The sequence below is a fragment of the Drosophila mojavensis genome, unplaced genomic scaffold (genome assembly GCF_018153725.1).
Source record: "Drosophila mojavensis isolate 15081-1352.22 unplaced genomic scaffold, ASM1815372v1 contig_36, whole genome shotgun sequence".
Taxonomy (NCBI): domain Eukaryota; kingdom Metazoa; phylum Arthropoda; class Insecta; order Diptera; family Drosophilidae; genus Drosophila; species Drosophila mojavensis.
Window position 1 is genome coordinate 12,212,403 of NW_025318858.1, and position 14,770 is coordinate 12,227,172.

Here is a 14,770-nt window from a genome sequence, read left to right on the forward strand (position 1 = left end):
AGCGCAAGCCACACAAAGACCAGGATATACAATCCAGACAGCTTACCTGGCAGCCATATCGAAAGATGTGGGTATAATAGCTGCCGTTGCTACTACTGCTCCTGCTGCTACTCCTGCAGGTCCTGCTGCTGCTACTGTTGCAAGCATAATAAATACAAAGCGAATCAGAGGTAGCCAGACGTAAAGCGTATCTTAAAGCATAGGCTAAATATATTATATATTAATAATATCTGTAATTCCAATGCTAATGATTTTAGAGATATTCCATAGAGATATATGTTTTCAAAATGTTATAATGGTCATTATATTTTATCCCTTTAAAAAACCTTTATTTTTCTTTCAAGTAATACGCAAAGATTTGTATTATTTTTTATTTATCATTTATTATTTATTATTAAAATATTTATACAAATACAAAAAATAAACGAATAATATTAGAAAATTACAAAAAATATTTAGTTTTCAAATAGACCTCAAGGAGATACCATTTTAGTTTGAGTCTAGTTTGATATCTCTATCAAATCTGTCCTCTGCTTTGTTAACCATAATCTGTAGCTTAACTGCTTGAATTTAGTTACGAATTTCTTTGGGATCAACTGGTAGCTAATAGTTTTAATACAGGAACAGTTACATGGCCATCCACATCGTTTGGGCTGTTGGACTTAATTTCATGTGCCTCATCCATGCCACTTCTTGTTCTTCCGTGGTTTAAATTGCTTGTTCAACTATGTTGAAGGTTTTTCTTAAATGAAACACGGTATATGTAGGTGCAACGCAATAAGTTTATTTAACACAACAAAAATATTCAGTAACAAGTACACTTCTTCACGTACCGCGACGATTTGAACTTAACTAACCGAGCCGACACACTGACATTGATCTTACACAATGAACTTACTGAATGAACTTTGGCTCGACTTACAGCCTACTTCTACTGCATATCGAATGTTCTGGATGTCTCCTTATGCTTCTATGTTTGCGTCTATTTCATAATCCAGAACATTCGGTTTCTTATTCTAGAGACAAATGTGCGATCAGCCGACGACTGTGTTTACCGTTAGCTCAAATGCTCACTTGATGATGAGTTTTTCGAGATCAATCCTCAACACCCTCCCTAAAACTCAACATCTCTATAACAAATTTGTCCCTTATTCCTCATTCCCAATTTCTCTCTTAGATACAAAAATCTGGGCTTTGGCAAAGCTTTAGTAAAAATGTCAGCGATCTGCTCTTCACTCTTTACATACCTTACATCTATCTCACCTTTCTCAAATAAATCGCGTACAAAATGATATTTAACATCTATATGTTTGCTTCGTTGATGAAATTCAGGATTTTTGATTAGCTTAATCGCACTTATATTATCTAAAAACAAGATGTAGTTACTTAAATTAATGTTACAATCAAAAAACAATTTCTTTAGCCATATCATTTCCTTACTTGCTAGAGCTGCACTTACATATTCGGCTTCTGTTGTTGATAAAGCTACACATTGTTGTTTTTTACTTTGCCACGTTATTGCAGCATTCGCATATTTACACAAAATTCCAGATGTAGATTTCACCTGCATAATCAGCATCACTATATGTCTCAAAAATATTATTAATTTTACTGTATAAAATTCCCAAATACATCGTTCCTTTCAAATAACGAAATATTCTCTTAACTAACGTCCAGTGATGCTGCTTCGGGTTTTCTAGCTCTCGGGAAACTACATTAACAGAAAAACTTATATCTGGCCTTGAAACAACTTGTAAAAACATTAAATTTCCTATTGCTTCGCGGTAAGGTGCATTACAATTATTTTGTTCAGATACATTTTCATCAGACTTTAACGCTTCATTATAATTTAAAGGCAAGCTTTGTGTAATAAATGTAACAGGGCAACCATAAAAATCTGGCATACGAATCTGTGATCTATCTCGCAATCGCCGACCCATTTCACTATTATTATGTTCAGTTGATTCATCTTCAATTTTATTATTTTTGTATTCACTTTCATTAGTCTCACTTTCAGAATTGTCAACTAAAATTTCAGGTTTTTTAAACTGAGTTGTAAAGTTTTCTGGTTTAAAACATACATCTCTACTTATAATTACATCTCTCATATTTGGAACATATACACGATATCCTTTGCAATTTTCAACGTATCCTACTATAAATCCTTTAATAGACTTTTTATCTAATTTTCTCCTTTTTTCTTTTGGTACATGTACAAAACATTCAGTCCCGAAAATTTTAAGATTTCCGATATCTGGCTCTTTCTTGAACCACAACTCATATGGAGTTTTATTCCCATGTTTTGTTGGACCTGTGCGGTTAATTACATAAACTGCAGTGTTTACTGCTTCTGCCCATAGAAATAATGGTAACTCAGAATTAGAATGCAACATTGATCGTGCAGCTTCAATAATAGTTCTATTCTCACGTTCCGCAACTCCATTCTGTTCAGGTGTATAAGGAGCATTAACAATATGTTTTATTCCCTTCTTATTAAAGAACGATTTAACTTCTTTATTAATATATTCTCTACCCCCATCGCTGTGAATTTCTTTAATGTTTTCATGAAATTGATTCTGAATTGCCTGAATAAAAATTTGGAGTTTTTCAAATACTTCCGACTTATGACGTATAAAATAAACTTCCCGATAACTTGAATAATCATCTTTAAAGCTAACAAAATACAACTTTTTACCAATAGACTCTACCTCTATCGGACCGCAAACATCAGTATGAATTATCTCTCGTGTCTTTGTTGCACGGTCAATATTTTTGTGAAATGTTAGCCGATGCTGCTTCCCATAAGCACATCCTTCACAAAAGAAATCATTTTCTAGAAAATCAATATTCTTATTTTTCAAATAATCGCGAACATGTCGAACGTTTTGATGACAAAACCTCTCGTGCCATACTTGTAAAGAATCACTTTCTTTCGATTCTATTTTTCTTGTTAAATTACACAATTTTGGCATCAAAACATTCGCATCTAATTTTAATAAGTTTCCGAACCTAGAACCCGTTGCAATTATTTTATTATCACGTCTCAACAAACACTGTGTTCCTTTATTTTTAATAAGACAATCAACACCCCTTTTTGCAGCTGACATAATAGAAAATAAATTGTAAACTATTTCCGGAACATACAAAACATCAAACATTGTCGTCGCCCTTTTATTATTATTGACATAAGTTTCAATATCAATATTACCTTTTCCGTGCGCCGTGATATATTTACCGTTACCTACGCCTATCCTCAGGGGCTCCAAAATTCTTCATAAGTAGAATACCAATCTCGACGCCTTGACATGTGATCAGAAGCTCCTGAGTCGATCACCCACACGTCATCTTCTCTGCCGTCCCTGCTCGCAATCAATCCTTTCCTCGATGATTCACCCGATTCTCCTTGATTATTTTCCGCTTGACTTCCTGCATTTCTCCTTTGGTGACAGGTGTTGCTCTTGTGGCCTTTCTTCTTGCATATATAACACCTGTAGCAGTCCTTCTTCAGATGTCCCATCACGCCGCAGTTATAGCACTTCATAATTTTCTTCTTATTTTCATGTTCTCTTTTATTTTTTCCGTTGCCGGCAACTAACGCTGTTGACTCTTCAGGTACCACTTCTTGTTCTTTTGACCGCATTTCTTCTGTCATTAAACGAGTCGTCAAATTGTTCAATGTTCTTTTGCTGTCTTCGACTGAATCCCACGCACTATGAAAATAGTTAAACTTTTGAGGCAAAGATGACAGGATTCGCGACATTAACATTGTTTCAGGCACAGCACTTCCAAGATTTTTCATCTTGCTCCACAAAACTTCCAACTTTGAAATATTGTAGTCCACACTCTCACTTTCAATCCATTTGAAATCAAAAAACTGTTTCTGAATAGCCGATAAATTTTCTTCGGATTTCATATCATACACTGAGTTCAATTTTATCCACATTTCTCTTGCTGTTTTGCAGCTCACAATCAATTCCATCGGTCTTCTCTCGATAGAATGAATAATTATTTTCCTTGCAGTCTTATCAGCTTTCAAGAACCTTTTCGAGTCTCTCTCGTATGTTGCAGACTCCTGTGTCGGACACGTCAAACTACCTTCACAAACGGCAAGAACATCGTCGTCTTCTTCCAATAGCGTACGAATCATAAAACACCACAAATGCCAATTGTCTTTGTCGCGTAATCGTTCAATTCTCATATTTAATGGCTCCATTTTCATTGTCTTTATTTAGTTACAAATTTGCCACTAATTCACTTTTGTACTTGCACTCGATTTCACACTACATTACACGTTTAGCACTGTCTGGGCCCATAACCTGTTGAAGGTTTTTCTTAAATGAAACACGGTATATGTAGGTGCAACGCAATAAGTTTATTTAACACAACAAAAATATTCAGTAACAAGTACACTTCTTCACGTACCGCGACGATTTGAACTTAACTAACCGAGCCGACACACTGACATTGATCTTACACAATGAACTTACTGAATGAACTTTGGCTCGACTTACAGCCTACTTCTACTGCATATCGAATGTTCTGGATGTCTCCTTATGCTTCTATGTTTGCGTCTATTTCATAATCCAGAACATTCGGTTTCTTATTCTAGAGACAAATGTGCGATCAGCCGACGACTGTGTTTACCGTTAGCTCAAATGCTCACTTGATGATGAGTTTTTCGAGATCAATCCTCAACAAACTACCCTGGCGGCAAAGTACACAGATAGCCGAAAGTAAATAGGTGTTTGTAAAAAGCAATAATTTGAATGTTATGGCTTTTTAATACAGGCATGTGTAGTGGGTAACACAGCCCCTAGGCCAAACTACCCTTACAGTTCAGTAATGAGCCAAATATTGAATTGTGTGCGCTCTATGTAGGGTGTAAGTATCGTAAACTCAATTAAATTTTCGTCTAGCTGTCTTGTCAATATCAAACACATGCACACGCACACATGCACAAGATTACACACACACACATGGACACATGAACAGACACCCCCATCGTTTCAAGCACAGGTGTGTGCTCTTGGTGTGTTTCAGAAATTTCCAACCCGTTCCGGAGCACTCAGCTGCCTGCAAGTTGCACTCAAAAGGCAAAGTGAGTCGCTAGTGTTCCATTGCCGAAACGTTCCTCGCACAGCTCGCCCCAGCGCATGCAACAGAGACGCCAAGCAGTCGCTTGTAGCAGGCAGCGGCAGCAGTTGCATTCGATTGCCAGCCATCGCCAGAAGGACAGCGACAGAGCAGCCAGCGTCAGCGTCAGCGTTCAACTAAAACAGTCAGAGGTTCCGTTGTGCAACGTTCGCATTCGCAATTCGCAATTCGCATTCGCATTTCGCATCTCGTTTGGCACTCACACGCACACGCACACGCACACGCACACATTCCACACTCGGTCGCTCGTCCGCTTTTGGTTATTTGGACTGTCGGTCGAGCTAACTGAACTTGTGCCAACGGTATAGCCCGCTGTCCGCTACCGCCCCCCCTGCACTGTATAACCCGCTGCCTGGGCGCTGCTGGCTTTTGTTTTTTTTATTCTGTTATTGTTGCCTTTGTTTATTAGTGCGTGTCTTTAGTTTGCGCTCGTTTGCTTTGAGCTGTTTTTTCGTAACTGAAGAGCGAGGCGGACAACAGGAGTGCACGACGACGACGACGACGACGACGACATAATTAAATTAAAATTTACTCACACACATACATACGCGTCGGCGGCAGAGCCAACTAATCACATTACCAGCCATCAGGCATTGACATCGGCGGCGGCAGTTGGCCAACAGCGCAACCAGAAGACATTCACAGTTTGTGTTGCATAGTTTTTGGCGCGCGGCATACAAACACAACCTCTTAACGCAAATTGAGAAAGCAAAAAAAAAAAATAAATAAATAAATAAAGAAAAAGAAAGTAGTTCCACGTCCTTGTGTTCCACTTGAGGTCTACTTCACGGGCAAAGCGAGCAACTCTTCAACTCTTTTGTCTGGTAAGCGAATGCTCAAATTGAAATTCATTTCTTTTTAATTATATTACCATGTGGAGTTCTTAATGGAACCAGCAATTGCATTAGAGATGGCAAAATCTAATTATTTATATGAAATATACACGTATTTAAATAAATAAATTTTATAGATAAATATAAAAATAAAAAATGAATATTAAAAGTAAATTAAATATAAAGAAATTTTAAAAATAAATAAAATTAATAACAAAATAAATATAAAAATTTTATTGAAAAAGAAAAGTATATAAAAGAGTGAATATAGCTTTTCGCTTACATTCATATACATATTTATAAAATTTATCATCTAAGCATTATATTTTATTAAATACAATATTATTCAATTCTATAATCATCGATTTAATTAAATTAAATTTAATTTTAAACAATATCCTTTCCATAATTATAGCTTTACATAATTAAATTAAATGTTTTGTTTCTATTTTTGTTAGATATAGTTATTTTATTTTTTTTTTACGACCGAAAATTTAATCATGATAAAATAATCCCCTTGCCATTTCGAATTATCGGGATTCCACTGTATATACATACGTATATATATGTATATACAATATAATGTATTATGTCCACGGACTTTCTATATAGTTACTATAAAAACTTTCACTGCTAGAATTCCTTAATCTATATCATGCTGAGTGTTTTATATCGCATATATGAAGTGATTATTAAGTTACGAAGGAATGCCTCACATTAATAAAAGTACAGGTCCCGCCCCCTATAAAGTGTCCATGTGTAACCGCATTTAATGGCGTTTTCAATTTCCTGTTGTCCTCCATAAATCGTCGAGCAATTTAAACACCAGGCAGCAGCAGCAGCAGCAATAAAAACAAAACAATGAAAAAGCAAAAAATACTATAAACAGTCCAGAAATTGTGTTGATGATTAAAAGGTCCTTCCGCTGCCATTATTAACCTCCGCGGCAGGCTACCCCATTGTCTGGTATATAAATTTTTTAATGAGTGAGCTGCGCAATAAAATTGTCATTTACTGACGCACGCAGCCTTTCAATAAATATTGAAGCGAGTGCTAGACCAGGCCGTGCCAGGACAGGACAGCCCAGGACCGGGCAGGATAGGACAGGCCAGACCAGACCAGACCAGGCTACGATTCCATTGTTCAGCTGCATCTGCGGTTAATGTGAGCGAGTTGACTGTTCCAATGTCATTTACTGTCCGATCTATATATACATATATATTTATATGCATATACATATGCATAAATGCACATACACACATGCATATGTGTGTGTGTTTGTACGAATTATTTTCGTTCGCTGTCAGCGACACGCCCACGGGCAATTATTACGCCATTTATATATGAATTATTTTTTTATATCTTTTATCTGAAATTCAATTAAAAAACATTTTGTAAGCAAAGCAGATATTCGCCATTCACATTCGCCCTGTAAATTATTCAAATCAGAAGTGGGGTAGCTTAAATTGATTTAAAAACTATAATTTTTAAAGTTTTATTAAAACTTTTCAAATTCTGCTTATCCTTAGCGCTGTTCTCTGTGATTCTCATAAAGCTTCCCAATGCGTGTCATGTTTATTCCAAATATCGTTTCTCTTTAACTGTGAGTCGATTATTTAACTCATTCTATTCAATTTATCTGCAGCGCTCCTCTCTGCGCTTCTCATTAATTTCAATTGTTTTTATTTGCTTCTCTTGGTTTCTTAGAAAATAATCTATGTTCTTTATAAGTTATGTTAGACTTCTACGTCGATTAGATTTGAAAATTTATTTATTTTACTATGATTTGTAATAAATGTAAAAAATTAATTGAATTACATTTCGAATTGATGTGCTGGATTGTTGTTTATTTGTGTGTTGGCTGGCCGAGAGATGATTGAATTACGGTGCATTCACAATCACACACACTCACTCACTCACAGCAGTGAAAAGTATTTGCATAGCCTACGAATATTACAGGTAGGGCAGTGCGAACGAGAGGAGTGCTCTACTACCAAGAGGGGTCGGTTGTTAGGGGTTAGGGGTTAGGGGTTGGGGGTTGGGTGTTGGGTTGTTTACTACGTGCTATTTGTTGAATTTGGCGACTGCAATTTCACTAGATGTCGTTTGTTCTGTTTGTTTGAATGCCGCACGGAATTAAACTTGTTTCAATTAATTTTTAATTAAATGCGCAATTGGTTATTTTTCTTTTATTTTTTTAGACAAAATAATGAACAATAAATAATCGTTAGCTGGCGATTTGAATAACAAATGTTTTATTTTTGTTGGCCTCTAATTCCGCCTTTTCAGTGGCAATGCTGAAAAAATGAAATGAAATTTGTAATCTGGGTAAAAAATAAATTTGTTCATTTAATCTGCCGAATCATTTTTAACAGCTCAATTACACGCATAGTAGAAATGTAATAAATAGAATTTATTGCTGAAGTTTTTGCATTTGTGCATTCGGAGCCTAATTATAAATAATAATAATAATATTTATGTAAATGAAAGGTAAATAAATAATAAGTAATGAAAATAATAAATAAATAATAATACACCCCCTGGACCCGAGAAGTGACCTAAATTAGTAAACGTAATTCGTAGTAATAAAGGCATTTAGCCACTTCATTAGTTAAGGTATCCTTATAAATGCGCTATAGAGTTTAAGACAAAAGCTGCAATAAAACTATGTATATTAAATATAAAAAAAAAGTTACAAAGATTAGAAAAAGAAAATGAAAAGTATGAAAAAAAAATATAAGAATATTATTTATAATAAAAAAATAATATAATAATTATAATGTCTGTATTGCCGTTGCCATCTTTATTGATCATGCTTCAGTTTACTTCTCATTCTCTTGCTCATGATTTTCCTTTGTATTTTCTTTGTTTATTAATTGCTCATTCCTTTTTCATTGCTTGCCACATTAATTGATGAATCATTGTCGTTTTTTTTTTTTGTTCATTTTAGCGTGGCTAACGTTCTTTGATGAAGCACTTTCTTTGCGCTTCTCATTATACATGTCAATGCATTTCGTATTGCTTTTCTTGTTTTGCTTTTTTTTTTACATTTGCTTCATTTTGCTTCATTTTTTCGTGTTTTTGTTTGGAATTTTTTCGCGTTTACTCTCACTTCTCCAGCTTGGAAAATTTTGCTTATCTTCAGTATTTCTCGTTACGCATTTCAATAGAGTTTTGATTGCTCTGCTAGTTTTGCTTGGTTTTTTATACCCTGAACCCATTGAAAATGGGAAATCAGGGTATAATGGTTTTGTGAAAAGTATGTAACAGGCAGAAGGAATCATCGCAGACCCCATAAAGTATATATATTCTTGATCAGGACGACGAGCTGAGTCGATATAGCCCTGTCCGTCTGTCCGTCCGTCCGTCCGTCCGTCCCTCCGTCCGTCCGTCCGTCCGTCCGTATGAGCAAAAGGATCTCAGAAGTTATAAGAGCTAGAGAGCTGAAATTTGGCATGCATACTCGTGTATATCATAGGCAGTACGAGTTTGCTTTATTTTTTCGATAACTCATCCGATAACTTTTTTATCGAGAATAATCGAAAAATCGACATTGTTTTTTCAGCCTAATTTGAACACTTTTCAACCAGGAGACTTTAAATTTGCGTTGTATATAGAGTTAATAGACACAAAGATTTTGCAATTTACAGATTTTGGATACCACGCCCCCTTCGCCCCCAATTTGTAAAAAACGCATTTCAAGTACTAGAGACTTGTGCTTTGGAATGTACACACATTTTAACTATATGAACACATTCTGAAAGTTTCATAAAGATACTCTTACTACAACAGAAATTATTCAACTAATAAATTCTCATAATATTGCCCACATTGCAGCGCAGCCGCTGCTTACTGCGCAGTTAGCAGAGCGCGTGCTTATAAGTGCATGTGTATGTATGTGTGCATAGAAGAAGTGCAGAATGATTAGAATATCAGCTTCGAGGGTTCAGGGTATCTCCCAGTCGAGCAGTCTCGACTGGAGCCTTCTTACTTGTTTTTTCTTTTTCTTAATTGAAATGCCTTCGTCGCTTGCTGTGGCTGTTTATCTCTTTTCGCTTCTATATTTTAAAGTTTCTTTCTCCTTTTCTCTCTTTTTATTGTTATTCCTTTGCATCGTTATCAGTCCATTACTATTATAACAAATTTTGAACTTTATATATCCAGCGCATCTCTCTGCGCTTCTCATAAAACTTCTCTCTTGAAAATTGATTTTCTTACATTACTGATTTCTCCTTTACGACCATTTGCGCTTCTATTTACGTTTCACGCTCATAAAACTTAAGCTCTACTTTGGCTTTTGGACTCAAGCTGGGCTAGTTCCAGTTTTTCATCAGCTTGTCACAAATTGAATGGTTTTAGTCTTGAAGCAACCTCAACTTGAATTACATTTGATGCTTTGCTATGACTTCGCTGCTTATTGCAACTTATCTTTTCGTTTTTCCTTTATCTTTCCCTTTCCCTTTCGCTGTCGCTGTCGCTTTCGATTCAATACCAATCTAAACACTTTTATCGCCTTATCGGATAGTTTGCATGCATAATTTGATGTAAAATGGAAAAATGTTAATCGTTTGGACCATGGCCATAATAGCGCCGTTTCGCTGCAGAGCAGCTTGCATTTGCAGCTTGTTGGGGGAAAATGCGCTTAAGATGGAAAACTCATCAGACCTGAAACTCTGTCACTGAGCAAGCACTTTTATTTATTTCCCTTTTTCCTCGAAAGCCTTAGCGGACGCGTCAACAAATTATAATTGTATATCCAGACGAGAATATGAGGGAGGGGAAGAGAGGGTAGAGGAGGAGGCTGCCACTAAGGGGTCAGTTTTTGCGTGCGCTGCTCAACTCATAAAAAATGCTTGGACAAGAAGAGAGAGAGAGAGAGAGAGAGAGAGAGAAATAGAAAGAGAGAAAAGACTACGACAAGTGCCGGACAAGCTGACGTTTGTTGAGTGGGCTGCCTGGGAGGGAGGCGTGGCTGCAGCTAACAGAAAAGTATGTTAATAAAAATTTTAATTTATCATAAAAAGTGGTAAAGTGCTGCTCTCCCCCTGCGCCTTGGAGTATGCAGCGTTATTTTCGTTTTCGCTTTCATATATTTTTCGCGTTTTCATATTTTTCATATTTTCTGTGCGCTTTAACACGCACAAAACGCATTCGTTGCCGCGACAACTCAATGGCCGTGGCTCCCATGGCTCAGCAATGCTGCCAACAGCTGCTGCAGCTGCTGCTGTCAGTCAGCTGGCCTTTGTTACCGTCCCACTGCCCCCCGCGCCCCATCACTTGCTGCCATTGTCCCATAATCTGCCCCTCGGTTCATCGTGGGGCGTGTTCATCAATAATAGCTTCAAGTGGTTTTTGGCCAAGCACGCGATGTGCAACAGCAGCAGCGCCAGCAGCGCCAGCCGACGCGTCGCGCTGCAAGCTAAGTCCAATCATGGCTCATAAGAATCGTGTGCTGCCTCCTGCCGGCAGCATTTAAAATAGAGCGCGTCGCGTCGGCGTCCACTTCAAAGTTCGATTTTCTGTATTGAAACTTGGCGTGCATTAGCTTCAGCTGCTTAAAAAAAGAAAAAACGGTGTATATAAATTTATGAGAGGGCCCAATAAAGCAGAAGGCGAAAAAGAGAGACAGAGTATGTTAGTATATGTGAGCTAGTTCTCGCTGTACGTTGCATGGAGCTTTAGGCGTTTGATTAATTAGGGTCAAGATTCTGCTCGAAATGCATTTACCTTTAAGTCAAAAAGCTTAAGATATCTCATTAAAATATCAGAATAATTTACGAAAAATATCATATTAATATAAATAAATATATCTGTTGCCTTTCATACGCTGAGCCCATTGAAAATAATGTAAAAAAAAAAAAAAAAAAAAAAAATGAAAATAACTTCATAGTTAAGTATCGATAGGTATTTATAGTGCAATCCCCTCCAATTGTTATTGGCTTACTTGATTTATATTCTGCAAACTTCTTTTGAATTTTATATTGTATTTAAATATTGTTAGCTGTTCATGCTCACTGAACTGTGAATGAGCTAGATAAAAATTGAAAAAAGCCAAAGATTTCTATAAAAATGACTAGATCGGGCTTTTCACAGTTTTCAATGCTAAGCGATGCGTCATTTATTCAATTGCGTTGATTAATTGACGCCTTTGTCTGTGTGTAATGCGTACGCTTAAAAGTATGCTATAAAATGTGCAGAATGTAATTGTGTTAAGCAGCGCGTATAAATTCTCTGCCATGCAATACAATATTCGATATAGTTCATTTCGCATTTCATTGCATTGTGAATAACAAAAGTGCGCGCTGTATCCAGCCCAGCACATAATGTACATTCTACATGAGAGAGGAGAGAGCGAGACAGAGAGAGAAAGTGGAATGAGTGAAATGCACAGCCCACTAAGCGGAAGTGCATTCACAAAATTTGCGCCCTACTTCCTGTTTCCGTGTGGTGTCTCTTACTGCGGTAGCCGTGTGTCTCTCTGTGTGTGTGGGTGTGTGTGTTTATGTTTGTTGGCTGTGCAACGGCGCAGAAGTTTGATAAATTAAATTTCACAAGCAAGTCCCTTGGCATATTATATATTTGCTGAAAATTGTCTATGTACACGCTAAAGCCCTTCAGAGCGGCTAAACTGGATATTTTGGCTTTAATCAGCAATCCAATTAACTTCCATATTGCACGTGTAATAATCCCTTCCTCTTAAATAAGCGCTCAAAGATCGAGCACGTAGTCTAAGCATATGTATATACATACATACATATATACTAACCAGCTCTGTCACCTAATGCCTTCGTTAGATTTGCATGTGCACTCAATCTCATTAACAGCTGAGATTATACAACTAATTTAACTCTCACACCATGCACAATACACGCTCATTTCGTTGAGACAGAGTCCAGTGCTGGAGCTGCTTTCCAGCGGTCGACTTATTCGCACACACATCTAATCTATACTAGTCTACCTTCCTCTTATACTACTTGCTGTTCAGCTCACACATATGTATGTATGCACGCAGCGGCATCAACAGCATGGCGCGCGTTATCTCTGACACTCTCAACAGCGTGGGCCACTTTCTGCTCGCGCTGTAATCCCTGCCAATCGGCCGACTCGCTTGCACACTCATATTACCCACACCACTTATCTATAAAACGGGATCAAAAGAGAGAGCGCTTAGTTGCCATTCTCATCAGCAACCAGAACTATATTCTCATTATACCCTGAACCCATTGAAAATGGGAAATCAGGGTATAATGGTTTTGTGAAAAGTATGTAACAGGCAGAAGGAATCATCGCAGACCCCATAAAGTATATATATTCTTGATCAGGACGACGAGCTGAGTCGATATAGCCCTGTCCGTCTGTCCGTCCGTCCGTCCGTCCGTCCGTCCGTCCGTCCGTCCCTCCGTCCGTCCGTCCGTCCGTCCGTCCGTATGAGCAAAAGGATCTCAGAAGATATAAGAGCTAGAGAGCTGAAATTTGGCATGCATACTCGTGTATACCATAGGCAGTACGAGTTTGCTTTATTTTTTCGATAACTCATCCGATAACATTTTTATCGAGAATAATCGAAAAATCGACATGGTTTTTTCAGCCTAGTTTGAACACTTTTAAACCTGGAGACTTCAAATTTGCGTTGTATATAGAGTTAATGGACACAAAGATTTTGTAATTTACAGATTTTGGATACCACGCCCCCTTCGCCCCCAATTTGTAAAAAACGCATTTCAAGTACTAGAGACTTGTGCTTTGGAATGTACACACATATTCACCATATGCTTACGCTCTAAAAGTTTCATTAAGATTGTATGTCTACAAAAGAAATTATTTAACAAATAAATTGTCATAATATTGCCCACATTGCAATGCAATGCATTGCAGCGCAGCCCAAGCGCAGCCGCTGCTTACTGCGCAGTTAGCAGAGCGCGTGCTTATAAGTGCATGTGTATGTATGTGTACATAGAAGAAGTGCAGAATGATTAGAATATCAGCTTGGAGGGTTCAGGGTATCTCCTAGTCGAGCAGTCTCGACTGGAGCCTTCTTACTTGTTTTTTGTGTGGTCTGTCGACTCACGCGCACACACACATACAAATGCTATTTGCTCTACTTACTCTGATGTACAATCATACATTTTAAACGGGATCATGGCAAATGCTCTCAATTTTCTCTCACATTTAAAATATTATCCACTCGCGCTTTTTTCATGGTCTGTGCGTGTGTGAAGTCTTATTTTGTCTTTATTGGAAAGTAAAATAACATAAATTTAGACTTCTGTTGGTCGAACATAACTTAGTGAAAAATTGCTACGTATGTTAGCTACATACCAAATAAATATGTACATGTATGTATGTGAAGTTATGGCTTTGAGCTAAAAGACATACATTTCAAACAGAATCCACAGGTAAGCCCGAAGAAATCTTACATAGTGTACCGTTGTGGATCGCAAGTCAAATATGAGTAGTGTAAATTAAGCTCAACTTAATAGAGAGAGAGAGAGAGAGCGTTAATGTGAGAGTTTTTGTATGTGCTCTACTTCTTCGTCTGTCATCTAACGGATCGATGGCGCTCAGCTCGCTCAGCGGATGATGTGAGTGCGAATAGCCACGATTGAGCTAAAGCTTTTATGCTTTTAATAGTGTACGTTAGCTTCCGAGTCTATAAACGGCTGAGAGCGACAGACAAATGCAGGTTATGAGTGGAGCTTTCTGCATGTGAGAATGCCGGTTTTGGTCACTGCAGTCAGTCGTTCGAGAACATTCGCTTGATCTAGTCCTTTTGTTACGTGGGG

At 37.4% G+C, this 14,770-nt stretch overlaps 1 protein-coding gene across 1 annotated transcript in view; it reads left to right on the forward strand.

Moving 5' to 3' along the window:
* Positions 1–5,199: 5,199 nt before the first annotated feature.
* The window catches only part of LOC6576605 (guanine nucleotide-binding protein subunit gamma-e), a 71,203-nt gene continuing 61,632 nt past the window's right edge, over positions 5,200–14,770 (forward strand). The window contains exons 1-2 of the mRNA XM_015165272.3: positions 5,200–5,285; positions 5,738–5,978. The gene's annotated coding sequence lies outside the window, so the exon portion shown is untranslated. The remainder of the gene's footprint in view (positions 5,286–5,737; positions 5,979–14,770) is intronic.